Source organism: Notechis scutatus, chromosome 3 (assembly GCF_049901735.1).
Source record: "Notechis scutatus isolate UNSWTSFEM ecotype Mainland chromosome 3, rNotScu1.2, whole genome shotgun sequence".
Classification (NCBI taxonomy): Eukaryota; Metazoa; Chordata; class Lepidosauria; order Squamata; family Elapidae; genus Notechis; species Notechis scutatus.
The window spans coordinates 160,276,018-160,297,463 of NC_142011.1; the positions used below are offsets into that span (position 1 = coordinate 160,276,018).

Genomic DNA, 21,446 nt, shown 5'->3' on the forward strand with positions numbered 1-21,446 from the left:
AGGGCAGTTCTAAGTTGCTTCAACAGAGAAACAACATCAAGAATATTGGAATACTGCATCCAGTTCTGGTTACAAAAGAGATATTGAGGTCCTAGAAAGAGTGCATAGAAAAGCAACAAATATAATAAGGGGCTGCAGGCTAAAGCATAGGATGAATGGCTAAGGCAGTGGTGGCTAACTTTTTTGGGCTCCTGTGCTGAAAATTGCATGCGTGCTCACGTGCCAGCACCCAGAAGGCAATGCGCGAGGGCACTCCATGCCCCGTGCATGCGTGTGACCCCACATGCTGCACATCTCTACGCATGCACGCAAGACCTCCCCGCGTGCCATACATCTCTGCACATGCGCATGTTTCCCACCCACCCCCACACATGCACACCAGATACCCGACAATCAGCTGTTGGGTGGGTGGCGCACTTGTATGCGCAGTAGACCTGCTCTGGTTGAGGGCTCGCATGCTGGCAGTAATGGCTCTGCATGCCACTTCCAGCATGCGTGCCATAGGTTTGCCATCACAGGGCTAAGGGAACTAGGTACGTTTAGTGACAAGATAGCTGTCTTCCAATATTGGAAGAATTGTCACAAGGGACAGGGGTTGATTTATTCTGCAAAACACCTGTGGGTGTAAGACAAGACAGAACAGATAGAAAGCTCATCAGAGGAATATCCAACCTGAAATTAAGCAGAAATTTCCTGATAGTGAGAACAATTAGCGGATAACTTGCTTCCCGAAGTTGTGGATCACTGAAAGTTTTTTTAGAAAAGATTGGACAACCATTTGTTCAGGATGGAATAAGGACTCATACCATGGCCAGGAGGGTCCGACTAGAAGATCTCATAGGTCTCTTCCAGCACTAGGATTCTTTGATTGTAAGATGATCTTCCTGACCCTCCAGACGTGGATAAGCACAAGCCAAGCCCATGATGGAGCCATGTTAAGGCCGTGCTATGGAGGCAGTACAATTCATACCCAAACGACTTCCTTCCAGGGATGAAAGCACGGCAGAATGGCTACCTGGGTAATTGAGTAAACCTTTAATACAGCAATAAATTTTATCCATATATAGTAACCCAAACAAAAATTCCAGGCTGGTAGAACTAAACAAAATGATGAACTATGTGAATTAATATTGGGGAATGATATGAGAAGCAGTTACTATGAAACAGTGCAAGAGATTTGGTAACTGCTGTACAATTGTTCACACAATCTAAATCAAGCCATTATGATTTCTTTTTGTTTGGCCTAGGGAGAGTCATATGAGTCGGATGTAGCAGTCATCTTGTAACTGCCAACTTCTAAAATTTTGGAATTTTAGCTTTGCTCTGGCTTACGTTCTTGTTCTCAGTCTTTCCCATCCGGGAACAGTAATGTGAAGCTACCTTAGGGAAATCACTATAACCCTCTTTGAAAGGAAGAAGTATTGATGTACTAATGAACTTCTAACCAACACAAACATCGTATTCTTTGTGCTGTGCAGGTTCTTGTTTGTCATCTCTGACAAAAATGCACATCTTTATCAATTTTGTCATTTTTAGTGTGACAGAAAATGAAAGCTGTCAACTACCTTTTCAGGTGCACAAGACTGGTGGTGATATCTCTGGCTCCTTATCTACAATTTTCTTCTGCAACTTCTTAGGCGTTTGCACATCCCATTTCTTAGCATACTGCAGGAGAGACACTTGTATTATCCAGAGAGAGGAACTATACAAAAGAAAGCAGTGGACTACGCCCTCCTGGGAGGTGCCGAGATGGAAGAAGGATTTTTGCCTCTGCCTGCATTCTCTGTCCCTCCTAGTGGGTGGTGTTAAAAATTGAAGTACTTGAGTTAATTCCCCATCTCCCCATGCCAGGCTACAGTGGTTGAGAAAATTAGTGATCCTTCCTTACTAATTCTGTGCTGCATTTCTTTCTCTAGCCAATAAGATGGTTCAATCCTGTCTTCGGTGGTCAGACCAGGAGGGCAAGCAGGGTGTCAAAGCTGCCCTTGCCTTCTTAATTCCACGTTTATTTGCTGCAGTGGCAACGCGTAGACTAAAGGAATAGTTGGAAGAGAGAAACCTGGGGATCTTCTGGATGGAGCATCTTCCCTCCACCCTTCTTTTCCAGGCTCTGATGAAGAGGTGACAAATAACTGTTGGTGTCAACTCAACCGGTTGCTTTTCCTTCAAAACAAAGTAGAAGCGGTTAACGCCGTTTTGCAAACGCGGACCTAATGCCATGTATAATAAGGCCTGGCAATTATCTTTGATAATTAAGTGTTCATGGTAAGCATCCGGTTCTAAGTAAAAGAATTGATTTTCTACTTTGAAAAAAAAAAAAACACCACTGGCCGGATGTAGCTCCTACCTCGCGTTTAGGTCGGTCGGGGTGGGGGGGGTCTTAGAAGCGTTTGCACATTTCTGATTTGCTGAAAATTGCGGAGGGCTCGTCCTGGGCAGAGCCCGGCTGTGCTGCTGCTGACGACGCGTGGCTCTGACTGCTGCAGCTGCTGCACGTCCTTGTGACGCGCTGGAAGAGACTTCGATCCCGGGTCCGGGTTCTGCGGCTGCGGCTTTTGGATAAGGTACGCAGACCTCCCTTCTCGCCTTTTGCATGGGGTTGTCACGCCGTTTGGGGAGGGGGAAAAAAATCTCTTATGTAAAGTAGATTTGGAGACACGGGGAAGATCAGAAGCATCGAAGGCCTTCCTCTTCTGCATTGATTTAAGTCTTGTAGTGATGTATATACCAGGAGCCATTTTTAAGTTAACAGTTCGCGGTGAAAGGTTTCGAGCGGGATCGGTCCGCAGAACGCCGACCATTGCACGGGATGGGCGGATATGTACGTTCGCGTCCCGGGTCTACGTGCTGGGGTGGGGGTAGGCGAGGAAAAATAAAAAGACTTGGGTAAAAGTCGCTGCACATTCACACATGCCCGCAAACGACTGGAATTTATGGCCTGGGTCCAGCTGGCCAATTCATTGGATGACTTGGCTAAACTAGGTACGGATGACTTGATTTAGATGGCGAAGTGCGCTTTATTTGCTAGTCCCGGCCAAGTTCTTTCTGCTGATTTACGTCCCCTCCTGGTGTACACCCTGAAGACTCGGGCTGGGAAAGAGGGCGCTTGGTGGTGGTGGTGGGGAAGCGATAAATGCTGAAGGGCTCGTGGAGGAATAGCACGGTCTGCATCGGGTTGGCGAGGAAACGAGGCAAACCGCAGCATGAATTGGCTGGATTTGTTAGAGCGGCCCGACAAATGGTCTTGTTTGTAAGGATCGCACATGCAAGTTTACTTTCTTTTTTTTTTCTCCCCTCCCCCTCTCTTCCCTGCATGATTCAGGTCTGCAGCGGCTCCCTTTGGAGACGGCGGAATTCCGAAGGAATAGAGTCGCATCGTTAAGGGGAGGAGGGGGAAGGTGGCATGTTGGCGTCGTCATTTCTTTTATTTCTCTTAGGGGAAATTGGGAAGAAGTCCGTGCGGAGCCGGGAGTTGGGGGGGGGGGGCAGGGTTGACTTTTGCTCAGGCGCGCTTCGTGCAACCCGCTTGTCTGTTTCTGGCGAAAGGGTCGCCTAGCAAAAACCGCAGGCGAACGCGAAGCTGGGTCTGGGTGCATCCAGGCCGTCAGCCCTTGCCTTTTCATTCCCCTGTGCTTTAAGGGCAACTCCCCTGGCAATAGGACACCCGCAGCCCCAACAGTGATTTAGTAAGTTGATGGTGCGGGGCTTAGGTTCGTTCAGACGGCAGTGGCCTGATTTTCCTCATAAGGCTTCGCTTTGCTTGGCTGTCTTGAGTAAAGTCTATTGAGTTCTGGATCTGAAATGCGCGGGTGCGTCTTGGTGCCTCCTTTGGAGTTCTGCGCAGAACCTCCCTTTCATTTCTGAGCGGTTTTTTCCCGACGGATTCTTAACAGAAATTTCCTTTCCAAGGGTAGCAAGTTCCTATTCATCTTTTTTTTTTTTTTTTTTGACCGTCTGCGCTCTCAATGTTTGATTTCTGGCGACAGCCATGTGATAACTGCTGTCCGTTAAGCATCTTGCTGCTTACTTCTATTAATTATTGACGGTGATGTAGGTTGGGTCTTTTTAACGTTAAGAAATGGAAAGAAAGGGTTGGGTGGGTAGATAACTTTTTAAAGAAGAAATGCCTCAGCTTCTGTGGCGATGCTGCGAAGTAGTTTTGGCGGCAGAAGAAAAAGTAGCTTCATCCAGCCTTAAATGCCATGTGGTTTTTACTCCGCCGCTCTTGCTTAACTTAGAATTGTTCACGTCCCTGGCTTTCATTCAACTTGACTGCTCTTTTGCAGGATTCGCTGCACCCGTCGGGCGTGGCTTTTTTGGGGTGGGGTGGAAACTCGGTTGGTGGCATCATGTTCTGTCTCACCGTGGGGCTCTCGTCTGCCTTCCCCCCCGCCACCCCGTCTCTCCCCCGCTCATGGCTTCTGCAATGCGGTGGGTGTGGTTGTATAGTAAATTGTAGATCTGGACCTCTGCAGTGGAAGCGCTATCTCCTCCTTTTTGCATTTCCAATCCCAAGGCCCTTGTGTGGCTGTATGTATTTCGGCTGCAGAGTGGAGTTTAAAGTTGAGAAAGAAGGCTCCTGTGGGCTTGAATGGAGAGATCGAGGGAAACAGCTGGTATTAATCAGAGGTATAGGATGGGGGGAGGAAACTAGAGGGAAGCAAAGAAGCAGGCAAACTTGTAAGCTGAGAATCAACATATGGTGCATTGTGTTTAAATCGTGGTGCTGTTTGGAAGTGTTACTTTTCTGGTTTTTTGAGTGCAACTTTCTTTTAAAAAAACAAAACCCTGATGACTCTGCTTGATGACCACTGAGTATTTGATTGCAAAAGTAGCAATGAATTTTGCATATTTTGAGAGAAATACTAAATGTAAAGCAGTTGTCCATTTCATATAAAGTAATGAAGCTGTTTAACATTCTTGTGCGATCTGTTATAAAATTTATGTTAAACATACTTTGTTTATTTTACATTTATGAGAAAGTTTGAATTTTAAACTTGTTTGTACATAAGATTATATTAGTGCCATTTTGCATTGACATTTCATTGCAAAATACACTTAGTATCATTTGCAGCTGTTTGTTATTTTGCTTTATTTGTGTTTTATTAACTACTGTAAGTCAGTTTATAAATTATACAAGTTAAATATGTAGGATAATTATTTGTGCAATAAGTTAAAAATAAAAATAGTATTTCATTTGTAGCCTTTTAATAATTTTATTGATATTGTTAATACTGTTCTAAAATGAAGAATGGCTAGATAATTTACTTACATAAACTTGGTCTTGTATTTAAATTCTGTTTGGACTTAGTGCAGTTTATAAAGGGAGTATAAAGCGTTGGAGTAGATACAACATGGCTTTTGCTTTTTAATTGTTATATTCAATTGGTACCTTTATAATACTGAAAATGAGATTTTATTCTAAGTCATCTTGTATTTGGCTAAGTAGAAGTTGGAAAGTAATACAGTACTTAACCTTTTGGTAGCTCTTCTATCCACATCTTCCATTGAATTACCTTTGAAAATATATAACTCTAATGCTAACTCTAATTTTTCCCTAGATAAATAAGTATAATAGGTTTAATTGTTTTAAATAAAAAATTTTAATAGAATCTGGAGTCTAGAGTGGAAGTAAAATATCTAATGTGCAATACGATTTCCTTTCCTAACCTGATACAGAGGCATTCAGCCATACTTCCTATTATTTCCCATTAACATGACTATGATGAATGAGGATGATGGAAATTGCAGTCAAACAGCTCAAGAGAACATACTGGTAAAGGAAAACTATTCTCAGCGAAATAAACTTGCAATAGTTGCTTTTTAAATTTATTCTGACTTTCTTTAGATAGAATGATTGTCAACCTGCTAAAGCTAGTCTGACTCTTGCTAGCAAAGAAAGCAGTATGTGGTTTCAGGGAGAACCATAATCTTGTCATAATTTGTTTTGTTTTTACTGCAACTGCTTTGACTGGATTTGTTTCTGAATTGTTGCATCTCCTTATCATGGAAAGTGAAAGTTTATAAAATGTACTGCTTCCATTGTGCCTGCCCTAAGAAAGGTGACTGATGGCCCTCTTGTTTTTGTAATGTCATGCTATGAAGAAAAAGGGTGGAGACTACAGAAAAAAACTGGAATTGTAGCAATGCTTAGTGCTGCTTTGGACATGACATCACTTTGGCTCAAGAAAATTAGAGTGGGGCTGTGAGACTGGCTGTCTGGGCTATCATAATAAATCCAATAAATAAGATTACAGTTGTCTTGGCCTTTCATGCCTGTATATGTTTAGAAATAAAATGACAGAAAAGGATGCCATGCTATTCCTCATTTATTTTTTCCAATAATTGGCCCCAATAATATTATATAAACCTATTTGACAATATATTTGTGCCAGTGTTAGTGCACCTTATGTGTGTCTATTCAGAAGAATGACCCCATGTGCCCAGTTGGATTTATTCTTCGGTAAATATGTTTTTTGTGATAATCTAAAAATGCTTATTTTTAAAATATGTGAATATTTACTAAAATTAATTAAAAACGTTTCTCAATAAATCTTATTTGAGCATTCTTGTAAAAAAGCAAGAGAAAGTAAGAGTGTGAGATTAATTATTGCTGGTGCAAAGTACACAGAACAAGATTATATGATTCATAACTTGGGATCAAATAAATATATGGCTGTTTTATAGCATTAAAACTACTATTAAAATAGTGCGGAGTGTTCACATTATGAGTGTTCACTCAACAGAATGTCAGTCATATTTGTTATGCTGCTGAATTCACTATGCAAGTTTAACAAGTATAATCCAATCAAATAAACTTTAGCCTCAATAATATTTTATATATGGACTCTGAAGTCTGTCTGTCAAATTTATATCCCCCCCCTTAATCTCACCCAAAGTGACTCTGAGCAGTATGCAACAAGATAAAATAATATATGTAAAAGCAGATATAAAGTGTAAAAATCCTTATTAATATCATAAAAAGACACAATCCCAGATGAAGGGAGGATAAGAATGGCATCTCAATAATGGAGCCATCAAGGCAAGGCATCCCAGGCCTGATAATATATAACCAGGTCTTGAAGGTTTTTGGAATATCAAAATTTATAAAGCTAATCTAATTTTGGAGTAAAGGATGTTCTATATGGTGGGTTTCCTATCAGAGGAGGCACATGTAGCCCATGGTACCCATAATATTCCTTCTTTGCCAGATCTAATGAAGCAGCCTGACACAATCCCTCAACTGGGTTCATGTCCAGGGAAACAGAAATTTTGAAAACTGTGAATTGTGAACTTGTGAAACAAGATGCCATGTGATTGTACATCTGTCAGCATTTCAAAATATTTCCCAAACCTTTAAACTCTGTTTGACACAAGTTGGAATAAACACTACAAATACAACTGTGCAAATACTATTTTCCATCTGTGTTAAACAAAAGTCATATTTAGCCTAATAGATTGTGTTAGTACTCCAGAAATATTGATAAATTGCTTTCACCAAAAGTAGACAAGCTGAGAAACATCAAGAAACATATCTGGCGGAAACAATTTTTTTTTAGCAGAAATTAAACGTCTTAATAGGCAATCATTATTTGTTTTTCTTTAAACTTTAGGCTTCCTACTTTTATTTTCCAGAACATTTAAAACATGCTAGTAATTTTAAGATTTTTTTGCAGATAAATATTTTTGTTCATGCTTGAGGAAATAACTGGCAGTAGAGTAATTTGCAAAATTGGATGTGCCTATTTCTATTTGTCAGCTACACAAGACAACTTTATTTGGAAAAAGCAAAAGGTTTTAACCTTGATCCCCACAATTTTATCATTTTAAAAGCACAATAGGTTTTATTATCAAGTGTTAACTCCTGATAACCTAAAAATGACATCAGTAGACATGTTATGATAAAAGTCTCGCTTCCTAGTACTTTTCACATATGGTAGGAGGAGGAAAAGTGGGTTGCAAGAAGACATCATATGCTCACCCATATGTCCCTGGCAAAGGCTGTCCTGCAGGCTTATTGTTCTAAACCTTACCATTAGCAGTAGTTGTCATAATGGTATTAGAGGAGCAACTTGCCAAGAAGTGTAAGGAGCAGCTAAAAATAAATAATAATTTGACATAGCTTTACTATATCTGAATGAATCTTCAGTGTTACTCCATATAAATAGACTTGTTGCTTTATCATTTAAGTGTACAGTACAACATTGGTCTGTATCAACAAATCAGGTCATTGGGAACTCTGGACTTTTAGATAAATTATTGAGACTACTAATCAAAATATAGCATCAAATTAGTTAAATTGTAATCTTCCTCAAAGCATAATTCCAGTTTGTGATGACATCTCAATCAAAGGTATGAAATGCATGTGGAACCTTGCTGCTTACATAAATTTGGTCAAATCTTTTAACTACCCACTATAAATTACATGTGAACTCTTAATAGCCATATATTGTGTGTTGTCTTCTCTGTAATCTTTTCTTAGACAAATATTTAGAAAATGTAAGGGTTATCCAATTAAAGACTTACTTGCAACATTTTAGTCTTAAAGAGCATAAGAATGTATGTTCGGAGGTGAATAAAATCACTATATTTACATTGCCTACTCATTCCCGGTGCATTTCCCCCAAAATTAAATACCACTTGATTTTTTAAATTGCAATAATAACAATAAATCTTGTCAGAACTTGTTGGTTAAGATGTTACTTAATAAAAAATTATGAATTCTAAGAGAGAGGGGTAAGGGAAATCTCATGTTTAAATTCTCATCTTTATAGTTTCTAAATCACACTTTCCTTTTGGTTTTGTTTGTGTGATATCACAGTTTAGACTGGCAGTTGGTAACTTGTTCACTGTTGTCATTTTTAAAAAATGTTAGTATTCACATCACTTTTATCACTTGCATATATCAAAGAACCAGTTTTTTTGTGCATCAAGCAGGCTGATTAGCTAACTACCAGTGATCATTTCTGGCTTGTATAGCTGGTTTGCTTTGAATATGCAGGAGCTGATTTGGGATGTGTCTGGTCTAATCAGTTATATGGCAGCAGGAGTATGAGAACAAAGTGGGGCTAAGTGGTGAGACTCGTGACTACAGGGAAGCTGGGACGGACCAGGTAATACATTTTTATACACAGCCATTTGGGAATCACTGCCTTTGATCATATCCATTAAGTTAATGTATATAATTAAGCAGTTAGTCTTATAGTCTATGACTTATGACTATAATTGGGACTGGAAATCTGGTCATAAGTTGTTACCGTTGTAAGTTGAAGTACCCACATGACCAGAAGCAATTTTCTGGCTTTTTTGCTGAGATCCTTAAACACTGAGGTCATTAAGTGATCGTGATCATGTGCTACAGAGTGCTGCAATGAGTTGTAAAGCTGACCTGTCCAGGATATGGTCACGTCAGAGGTGGTCTTCAGCAGGTTCTGACCAGTTCTGAAGAACTGGTAGTGGAAATTTTGAGTAGTTTGGAGAACCAGCAAATACCATCTCTGACTGGAGATTTTACAGTATCCTTCGCCTGCCACGCTCACCAAGCCACGCTCAGAACTGGTAGTAAAAATTGAATCCCACCACTGGATCATGTGATCCTGGGGGCACTTACTATGGTCAGGAGTGCTTTATGGGTCACAAACACACATTCCATGGCTGTCATAACATGAAGTGATTGACTGTTTATAAGTCAAGAACTATTTGTACACCATTTCCTTCCAAGATGTTTTTAAATTTTAGTTTTAGTTATGTCTCAATTGTAAGAGCTCTTATAATTTGGATTGGTGATGGTTGTGACAATGATGAATTTCTCTTCTGTCTTCCATTTGTCTCTTTTTATTCCTACTAGAGAAAACAACTAACGGATAGTAATTTGCCTAAATGCATTCATGTAACTCTGTAATTGAGGGCAGATTTGAACGAATTTTGTCCCTTAATCACTATTTTACAGTTGTTCCACAAGCTGACTTGTTTCTACACCGAGGATTGAAGTAACTGGAAAGACATTCTGCTTACATAAGATATTAAATCACTTGATCCTCAATTATCCTTCTCCATGACCAACGACTGTAACCACTTTCTTCTGTATTCTAAAATGTTCTAAAAAAAGCAAAACCCAACTCTTAAGATTCAACTTTCCTGAGATCATGAGTAGGGTTGTAATAAGACTGCAGTGAGTGGGCTGTATCACTTACAGGGTACATCAGTTCTTTGACAAATGGGAATACTTTGTCCTGGTTTTGAGTCACTGTCGCAGGTACTTTTGTCCTGTTCTTGAGTCATTGTCACATGTACTTATCCTGTCTTGAGCTGCTGTCAAATAGAGGCTTTTGGCTCTGCTTCGGGTTGTCACTTCTGCTGCTTATTTGCTGGCCCACTTTGAGTAAACAGTTAATGACAGGGAGAAAAAGTAATGTACAATAACTAACCAACACTTTACTTGCTGTTCTTGCTGATGGTTCATGGACAGGTAGAGGGGATGAAGGCAAAGAGAAATGGTAGCAGCAACTATGGGTAGGAAGAGATGGAATATTGTGGAGAAGACATAGGGCGATACAGCAACACACCTAAAAATTCTGGACATGTACAGTATGTTTATTTTTTTGGCAATGTTAAATGTGTACCTGACTTTCTGGCTTTAGCCAATCACAGTTAAAAATGAAACAAAGATTGCACTTCTCCTGGGTATAACTCCTTTTTACAGTATACTGTGAGGTCATTCTCAGTAAAATGTGCTTAACTATATTGTACAATAAATTGCTATATATCTACTTCATGTAAAGCTTAAGCAATTATTGTAAAAGAACTTAATACCTGTGTAAAGTTTAATTTTGTTTTTTTTTCTAAGCTGGAGAACAAAAGAACACCAAGAGTTTTCTGATAATGATCCCTAAGTGACTGTGTGAGATAGATAGATAGATAGATAGATAGATAGATAGATAGATAGATAGATGATAGATAGATATAAATAAAAAAATAAAACAACTGGTATGACAGTTGGGGGAATATGATTTATATCTAACAATCAATTAAACTCCTTGCAAACTGCTGACAGTTTTTGTAGTTTTGAACACACTGTATAAAAGATTGTCACTCATATATGAAAGGAAATGGGTTTGTAGTTGAGATTGGATAGGGGGAAGATGCATGGAAAATATAGCATCTTTCAGTTCTGTTGTAGTGGTTTCTGTCATAGACTTTTCAGACAAGTTCTTTATTTTTCACAGAAGAATAATGGTTGCTTTTGTTTCCAATGTTTTTCTGTGTTCCTAAGCCAAAGGTTTTATTGAAATGCAGCAGCATATTTATGTATGTATGTATATATTTATTTATTTATTTAATATTGCTGCCTATTCACCCATGGCGACTCGAGGCAGCTTATAGGATGCAAACCCATATTTAAAATAAAAAGCAATAAAAACTAACAAAAAGAATCAAATAAATTAATAAAGTACAATAGAAGAAAATATGGAAAAAAATAAATAAAAAATCACCAACTCCCCCCCACATAGCGACAGCAGATCACACAAGCCATTTTGAGACAGAGGTACCAAAATATTGCTTAAAACTTAAATCAAGTTGCTTTCCAGTTGACCTTTCAAAACACTGGTTAGAACATATACAATTGATGAGTAGATGGTCAGAATGAGGACTTAAGACAAGATATTGGATAAGAGACATGGCCACAGTTTTTTTTTTTTTTATCAATTTACGTTTTGCTTTGCTTGAATTATGAAAGATTAGAAATCCTTGAAGAACATCTAACTAAAATGAACTCTGTTGTCCAAAAAAATACAATAAATTGTAAATGCTCTCAATGTTTTTTCATAGAAGTATGGCTCAGTCTCAGAATTGCATTAAAACTTAAAATGGAACATTTGTTCTATTTCCCACTTACAGATAGTCCTCAACTTATAATGATTTTTTTTAACAACTATTGGAACTTAAAACAGCACTGAAAAAACTGATGTGACCATTCTCACACTTGTGACCATAACTGTATCTCCATAATAAAGTGATCAAAATTCGGGTGCTTAGCAAATGGCATGTATTTATGATGATTACAGTTACCAGAATCGTGATCACCATTCGCAACTCTCCCAGCCAGCTTTCAACCAGCAAATTCAGTGGCAGAAACTGAGTTTGTTTAATGACCTTATGAATCACTTAACAACTAAAGTGATTTGTTTTAACAACCATGGCAAAAATGTCTTAAAATGAATGGTTGTAAGTTGAGGGCTAACTGTATAATAATACTGTATAACTCAGAACATGGTATTTAAATATAATCTGCAGAGAGTTGCACTAGAGCAGCGCTGTCAAATTCATAGGCCAGATGCACCACACACTGGCCATGCCCACGCCCAACTTAGTGAAGGGGGAAAAAGTTGCGATACATCATGTGATGATGTGACAACATGTGCTTGACATCACTGCACTAGAGCAGGGGTCCCCAACCACCGGTCCGCGGACCGGTACCGGTCCGCGTAACAAGTCCTACCGGGCCGCTGGTTGCTGGGCGCCGCCATCTTTTTGATGAAAAAGTGCTTCGGTGAGCTTTTCCAGGTAGAAAGCTCACCGGAAGCACTTTTTCATCAAAAGATGGCGCCAGCACTTCGGTGAGCTTTTCCGGTGAAAGCCATTTCTACCGGAAAAGCTCACCGAAGCATGCACCGCCATCTTTTGATGAAAAAGTGCTTCCGGTGAGGTCACTGGAAGCACTTTTTCATCAAAAAGATGGCGGCGCCCAGCTGATGCCGGTACCGGGCCGCAGCGCCCAGCTGATGCCGGTACCGGGCCGCAGCGCCCAGCTGATGCCGGTACCGGGCCGTGGCATAAAAAAGGTTGGGGATCACTGCACTAGAGGATCCTTGTAAGGTGGTCCTCTACTTACAACCACAATTGAGCCCAAAATGTATGTTGTTAAGTGAGACAGTTAAATGAGTTTTGCTCTATTTTACAGTCTTTCTTGCACAGTTGTTAAGTGAATCACTGGAGTTTGATAAGTTAGGAGCTTGTTAAGTGAATCGGGTTTCCCCATTGACTTCGCTTGTCAGATGATTGCAAAAGGGAATCACAGCAACAGTCATAAGCGTGAATCAGTTGCCAAGAATTTTGATCACATAATCATGAGGATGCTACAAAGGTTGTAATTCTGAAAAACGGTCTTAAGTCATGTTTTTCAGTGCCGTTGTAACTGATCGGTCACTAAATGACCTGTTGTAAGTCGAGGACTACCTGTATTCCATTCTTGCTCTGCAATTTTCTCTTTCTGATTTTAAATAAATAGTTATGAGGAAATCTGGCAGTGTTATGAATGGAAGATGTATGGAATCTTTCCAAATATCATGAATGAAATATTACACTGAAAAATTATTTGAAAACTGATTCCGTATAGAAAGATTTCTGTTCCGAAGGGGCTTTATGGAGACAGGTGGTAACTTAAAAGCTTAAAACTAAGTGACTGCAAAAAGACTGAAGATTTGAAGTGAGAAACAGGCATCATGCTTCATTTATCCAGCTTGTTTTTTAAAGATGGGTCGTCATTTGTTTTCTTTGACACACAAATTCAGATAAGAGGGCAAGTTATTTCTGCACAGAAAGTTGGCTTTGTTTCATCTGTCATCATATCTTTTGAATTTGACCTAATAATAACAAACGGTAATAAAAGTAAAAAGCTTCAGGTTGTCACTTCTAAGAGTTAGGGCCAAAACATACAAACAGAATACTGCTACAACAGATAACTGTATCTTTCTTGCTCTAAAAATAGTGTTGGAGTTTACTGGACAAGTGTTTCTCAACACCAGCAGCTTTTAATATGTGTAGACTTCATCTGCCAAATTCACCAGCCAGCATGCTGGGTACATGAAGTGAAGTCTTCACATCTTAAAGTTGCTAAGGTTGAGAAACAGTGGACTATGCCATTGCTTTTTATTAGCTTCTTCCCACATGAAGCCCTTTATATGTGTTGCACTTCAACTCCAGGAAATGACACAATAAACTTAGTGATTCTGGCAAGGACCATTTGTTTTGTTTTGCTTTGGTTCCCTTTATTTTGCTTTGCTTCATTTTGCTTTGTATGCAGATCCTGAGTTGAATAGAGATGTCCCAGATATCAACATATTTACAAGATGGTCGGTGCTTCAATTAGCAACTCTATTCCACTGTCGTTAACTGATTATGACATAGCTCAGAGTATGGGTCGCCAACCTTCTGGACCTCAGGGACCACCAAACTCATAATTTTAGATGCCAGGGACCACTAACGGGTTCTGTGGGCATGGCCTAATTTGTGGGTGTGGCTTGGTGGTCATGTGACTGGCTGGGCATGGCTTGTATGTAAATATTATAAATATATAAATATTGAATTTTTTTATTAAAAAAGAGCAACTTTTACCCAAAATCAGGCAAAGCAGGCAGATTGAGTTGCTCACAGAATCACAGATTCATTCAGAGATCTATCTCTCTGCCATTGGCTAGCTCAGTCTGTCACATGAAATTTGCTTGCAAGCAGACTTCCGGTTTGGGTCTCTTCAGCGACAGACTGAAATCCACGATTGTGCGTGGTTTCAATCTGTGCTCGCCGCTTTAGCGCCCCCATCCTTTGGATTCGGGGCTGAAGCCACCCCGTAGAGGTGGTGAAGAGGGGGGAGATTGCTAGCCGAGGGGAGGGGAGCCGCATCTCTCCTCCTTGGCTGGTCTAAACCCCCTTCCCTGAAGACGGTTGCAACGGTGGTCAGAAATGGCCACCTCAAAGAAGAACCTAACTGGAAAAGATTGTGCAGGAGGAAGACAAAGAGGACAGACCGGTCTAAACAACAGAGAACATCTAAGCAAGGTACCCTGAATCTAAAAGTACCTAGAGGGATACTTCTGAAAGAAGATCTTTAAGCGGCGAAGGAGAGAGAAAAGGAGGTTAAAAACCCTTTTTTTAGCTTTATATTGACAATTACAAATGGTATGGAAAGAAATTTATATTAATGTATTTTGACACTAATAGGCAACCTTAAGCTGAAATCTAAGTTTCAAAAGGAGAATAAAGATTTTTTTTCTTGGTCATTTTAAAGCCCTAAAAAGGAGAAGAGTGGAGGCAAAAGGGTGGGACTTGGAATAATGAAAAAATGGAGTGCCACTTGGAAAAATAAAGAGGATTAACGGTGAAACTTTGAAAAGACTCCCGAGGATACATTGTAACTGAAATCTTATTAAAAGATACAGTAACCCACAGAAAGGAAAAGTAAAGGAAAGAAACAAGAAGGAACAGCCTGGGATCATTTAGTGGTTTAAAAAAAAAAGTTTTTGGCATTGGTTTTTTCTTTCTTTTTCTGTTTTTACTTAAAGTCAATCGGGTGGTTGTTCAAAATAACCACCAAAATAAAACACGCTTTGTTTCCAGCGTTTGCTGGTACGCAGGTCCAACTCTTATTCAGTTCTCACACCTGCAACCCATGAAGAGGATCAAGGCCCTCTCCTCCCGAGGAGACCACGTCTCTCCCTTATCCTCTCCTCCCTGAGTGCCCTAGGATGGATAGGGGATGGGCCTGGATCCTCCTCTGACTGCCCTTCCCCAGCCTCCTCCACAACCTCCGGAGCCACACTTCCATGCCCTGTCAGAGTCAGTCTCCACCAGGGGCATGACAGGGTTAGTAGGAAATATTTGCCAGAAAAGCTGGATCAAAAAAGGAGACAGCAGAAGGTGAAAGGTTGCTGCAGGAATTGGAAGAGAAGGCAGCTGAGTGAATGAATGCTTGCTGGAGTGGCTTAGGTTTCCTGAGGTATGGCAAGCAGCCCCACAGCCATGCAGTTCTGGGGCTGCTTGCTGGTCTGCAAGAATTGTTGGCCTGCAGAATGCAGGGTTACCAAAAGGGCAAATATGGCAGGACAAGAGATAGGTGGCAGGGAGAGTTGGAGGAAGTTCCTTCTCTTCCTGAGGCTCGGGGCTTGGATGGATCAAGTTTTTACCATTATTCTGCTTAGTGTGTGTGTGTGTGTGTGTGTGTGTGTGTGTGTGTGTGTGTGTGGAATCTTAAGTTGCTGATCAGTAATTGTAAATCAACATAGGATCATTTAACTTTCAAGTAGAGGCTGGATGGTCCTGTTTTCTGAATTGGGATTTCTACATAAAACAATGTGTTTCATTTGATAACCTAAACAGCCTCTTCCATTTTTATAGTTCTGTTATGCTATTTAAAAAAATGAATACAATTAACCCTTATTCAGACAGACAGAAAATGAAAAAAAAAAACAAAAAAAGAAAGAAAGCAAAACATAAAAAAAAATAGGAAGAAAGCAAAACATAAAAATATGAATGTTTTTCCCTTATATTTTTTGTTTTTTTTATATATAAAATGACACAATAAGCTTCTGTAAAGGATCATATTTCATTGCAATATTTTTGCATAATCTTTATGAACAAAGCATAAAGCATTATGACTATCCTATAATTCACAATATTTATTCAATTATACTTGGCTTTAAAAGTAAAATTGCCTTTGGTTTAGTTATAGCTTTTGGTCATTTACATGGACAGGTCTGTGCGTCTTAGTATGATACTGAGGTAGCTTGCTAGTGCCTTTCTTGGAGAGCTTCCCCCCCAGTCTGTCTTTCTAATCAAGCATTCAAGCATTACTTGGTCACTTTCTGTTAATGCTCATACTACTTCCACTTCGTTGGTTTAGTTTTCTCTGTTCATTAGTATCAAGTCATTTTTCTGGGTCTTCTTCATCTTGCTGTCATGCATCTTCTTTTGCAGGCACTATTTTCAAGATTTTTGTCTCCTCTTGTGCAAGGATTAGAAAAATCCATGCAAGTCAAAGGACCGCTGCTGATTTCTTTCAAGGCACTGTTTGGGGCAGTTTGGCTAGGAAGCACATAATTAAATGTGTTATTACATGTATCATTAAATTAGCGTAAAAGTCAGATGACCATTCTTAGTCTTTGCCCAAAATATTTCTAAAACAGTGTTAAGGTTTCATTTCTCATTTGCAGTTTGTGGACAGGTAGTCCTCAACTTACAACAGTTCATTTAGTGACCGTTCAAAGTTAAATGGTACTGAAAAAAGTGACTTGTGACCATTTTTCGTAGTTACAACTTACAGCCTTTGCAGCATCCCTGTGATCGTGTGATCCAAATTGAAATGCTTGGCAACTGGTTCACAATTACGACCATTGCTGTGTCTCAAGGTCAGGTGATCCCCTTTTGCGACCTGACAAGCAAGGTCAATAGGAAGCCAGATTCACTTAACAACCGGGTTACTAACTTATTAACTGCAGTCATTCACTTAACAGCTATGGCAAGAAAGGTCATAAGATGGGGCGAAACAATTTAACAATTGTCTCACTTAACAACAGAAATGTTGGGCTCAATTATGGTCGTAAGTCGAGGACTACCTGTATTAGCTGAATTAGTTTATATAGTCCCGTAGAACCTGATCTTGAAAAATCACAGCAGTAATACACTACTAGCACTTATGCATCTAAATCCCTGTGTCATTATTATACTGATTCTAGATTGTAAAATATTATTTTTCAATTGGCATGGATCCCATGAATTTGTGATGGGGGAAACAATTATGTAAGGAAATGGCCGTATCATGTGATGGCAGATGAGGATGAAAATTATGTGGAAATTTCCATGTTGAAGAAAATTTGGTTTTGAACTGATGTATGTCCTTTCACATACATCCTTTGTTGAAGGAACAGCTACTTATTTTAAAAAGGGCTCACAGGTTAAAATTTTATTTATTAAATTTATATGCTATCTATCCCCCAACTTCTAGCAACAAAGTACAGTATGTATGTATGTCTGTGTATAACTATAAAATTCATTTGTATACTGCTTTAACTTAACAGCATTTTAATTTGTGGGATTTGCTTAAAGGCACTGATTAACTCCTACATCAGAAGCAGTTGTGTCAGTATGGAAATGTTGCCCACCATTCTTTTCAGCTTGTGTTTTACTTTTATTTTCTCTTTAATTATCTCTGATGTGAAGAAATTATCTTACCCATTGTCTTATTCTTCTTAAAACCGTCACTGCCCACACAATAGAAATAGTTCTGCTTTCTCTTAATTTTATCAAGACACAGGTGTGAACATGCATATAGCATGTGATTTTTATATAAATAGTTCTTAATACAATATTGTCAAGTTGGAATACTCTCATTAATATACACATTGTGTTGAGCAAAATTGCTAAATTTGCATATACGCAAATATTCTTACATGTTTATTGAAGTCATTCCATTTCACGCTGTTTTGCACTATCATGTTAGATTTCTATTCCAGATTAATTATCTAAAAGTTGGGCAATATTTGCCAGATGTGTCTTCTAAGTCACACTATAATATTCTTTTGATAAATTGACACATGGTCTCTGCCATAGGCTCTGCTAAATCAAGTATTTCTTTTAACAAAATAAATTTCTACATCATTTACTATGAACATATGCTGAAGTTTTTTGTGAGTTGTACTTGAGTTTTCTTGAAAAAATAATCCAGTTACAATTGTGAATAACAATTATCTTCCATTCTATGGCTATATGTAGATCTTACATACTGTTTTGTGAAAAGCATGTAATGAATTGGCAAACATCTGATCAATTATCATTTGCTAAGTTGCATTTTTGAAGTTACAAAATTGTTAAACATATCAGTGGTTTAATTGTTACATATAACATACATTTGTTCACACAATCTAATATTTGTAATGATATTTGTAATGGTATTTTATCCTTGTTTAAATTGGAAAATATCTTTCAGAAAGGGAGCAAGCATAGATTTATTTTAAAATGGTCAGTGGTTCTAACATGAATGTTAAAAACCTTGGAGACATTGAGTGAATTTTGATGGCCTGTACAAAATGAGAATCAAAAACTGGGGGATATTCTGGGAGTTCTGCTGCACAGCTCTGCCGAAGCCTTGATAATAACATGGAATCAAAGGGTGGCTGAAGCTCTGGACAGGATTGTGCCTGTGCAGCCTCTCTTGACCCATTGCTCCCGATATTTCCCATAGTTCATGCAGAGCTGCAGGTTCTTACAAGGGCTAAGAGATTCCACGGGAGGAAACCAAAGGATGACTCCAATTGGACATGACTTGGAGCCACTATTAAGGCCCACCTCATAACGACTGGCAAAACAGCATTATTTCTTTGCCCTTGCTGCATCCGTAGAATGTCTCTGGTGGCACTGACCCCTGAGTCAAGAAGGCGCAGAGGAATTTGTCGAATACCTGACTGACAAAGTTGCTCAGATTCTTTCCAATTTGGAACCCATGTGTGGTACAGGTCTATGTGAAATGCTTGGGAAAAGGTCTTGCATGGTTATCTGGGAATTGTTCAATCTTGTTGGACCTGAGGAAGTGAACACAATATTCAACACTGTCAGTTCAGCTAAATGTCAATAAGGCCCATGTCCCTCCTGGTTGGTGAAAGGCAGTGATAAATACTTCATTTTAGAAGTGGATGTTCTTTGAGTCTTTTAAGAAAACCCTGGTTCTCCCTCCTTAAAAATCCATTGCTTGATCTCTTTTCTGCCATGGCCATCACCTTTTGGAAGATCTTACCACAGGAAGTAATGTCTGCCCCCTCTCTATTAGCCCTTCAGGAAAAGCCTTAAAATATGGCTGGCTGACTTTGTGTCTCAAAGGAGAAGCTCTTGGCTGGAGATGGTTGGTGTACTAACAGAGAAGACACCCCTAACTGTCCCATACAGACTCATGGATTTGAATAGCTACAATCTAATTCTATTACATTCTATTGGAAATGAAGAAATTTTTGTGTGTGTAGGAACTCTTCTTAAATAGTTTCATTTATCCATTGGAATTTTTCAGCTCTGCCTGTATGAGTAATCTTACATATGAAACATAATATTTCTAAAAGGCTTTCTGGCAGCCTGTACTGTCAGAATATAAGTAAATAAAAATATACTGTATGTTTGTAGATTCTCAATGTGGTAACATTTAGGTGTAACATTAATTGGTTATAACAGAAATCATAATAAATCATTGACACTCGAAAAGTTTTTTTAGAATCTACCTATGGACTCACAAAGAGAATATTAAACAAATTATTCTTTCGGAATCGATCTGGCACCAGCTATAAAGTTTAATAATAGGTTTGGGAAACCCTGCTGGGATTAAGGGAAATTAGTTGAAAGGGTGAATTAATGATAGATATTTGCCATAAGTCCAAGAAGCAGTTTATGTGGGCAGTAAAGTGTAATGTATAACATGTGTGTTTCAAACACTTTCGAATGCCAGATGTTAAATTTGTATATAGAACAAATAAAAAATACAAATATGTACTTATTTATAACAGAAATGGTTTTCCTTTTTACTTAATATAAGATTGTACACTAGTATCCAAAATATGACTCCTATATAAATAGATTGTTTCTTGCATTGTTTTATGCACACCTTTGGAATAATTTCATTTATTTGCATTGTGCTTCAGTAGGTGGCAGCAAGTAGCTGACTTCAGTCCCACCAGCTAAAACGAGCTAGGCCTAAGCTAATACTTAGATGGAAAACCATAGGGGAATTCCAGGGCTTTTAAGAGACTGGGATTTGGTTTTGAAAAAAACAGAAAGATGGCCGTCAAAAATCATTTCTTAAGTTTTTGTAGTTTTTGACAAGAAAACTACATGAATGTTGACCTCAGTTTAAGGAAATGATTGCATTGTAGAGTAAACATGGAATTTATTTTCATTATCTAAATTGTTTCACAAAAACTATAAAGATACAATAATATTTACAAAGTTAAGTAGGCCATTCTCGTAGAAATGCTCTACAAGCATCCAAAATGCCCGGAAGTGCTCTGTAGTCGTCGCGTTACACAGGCTGAGCTGTGTAATTGAGGAACGCCCCTCCTCCTCCCACGTGACATCTCCCCTTGCGTTCCCCTCCCAGTTTAGCTCAGCCTTCGATCGAACAGGCAGCTAATAAAAAAAAGATAACTGAACAGGCGAATCTCTTTCCTTTTTTTTCTCCTCTCTTTTTCTTTCTTTTCAAAGCCGCCGCCTGTGTTGTTCCCACAAACCAAACCCAACCCAAAAAAAAACACTACCCCTAACGGCGCGGGCGCTCCAACCTTTCCTTTCCCAATTAACATCTTAAATATTTTTGGCGTTCTTTAAGAATTGGAAAAAAAATTATTATATTTTTTTTTTTTTCTTTTGCGTGGCTTGAGTTTTATATTTTTTTTTTTTTAAATTTATTTTATTTTTTTATTTAAATTTTTTTTTTTTTTTTTTTTTTTTAAAAATATAATTAAAAAAAAATAAAAAAAAAAAAAAAAAAAAAAAAAAAAAAAAAAAAAAAAAAAAAAAAAAAAAAAAAAATAAAAAATTAATAATTATTATATTTTTTTTTTTTCTTTTTTTTTTAGAAAAAAAAAAATATTTCTTTTAAATAAAAAAAAAAAAAAAAAAAAAAAAAAAAAAAAAAAAAA

The 21,446-nt window shown here is 38.5% G+C and overlaps 1 protein-coding gene across 39 annotated transcripts in view; it reads left to right on the forward strand.

Annotated features, from left to right (window-relative positions):
• The window catches only part of EPB41L3 (erythrocyte membrane protein band 4.1 like 3), a 142,308-nt gene that overhangs the window by 51,211 nt on the left and 69,651 nt on the right, over positions 1–21,446 (forward strand). For 5 of the 39 annotated variants that reach the window (XM_087961575.1, XM_087961579.1, XM_087961581.1 and 2 more), the window contains exon 1: positions 2,437–2,564. The exons of 4 other annotated variants lie outside the window; for them this stretch is intronic. The gene's annotated coding sequence lies outside the window, so the exon portion shown is untranslated. Of the gene's footprint in view, positions 1–2,430; positions 2,565–2,732; positions 2,822–3,182; positions 3,251–3,322; positions 3,399–3,583; positions 3,687–4,485; positions 4,630–21,446 lie in introns of those variants that run through there. 30 more of the 39 variants (XM_087961574.1, XM_087961580.1, XM_087961585.1 and 27 more) reach the window with 19 other exon arrangements.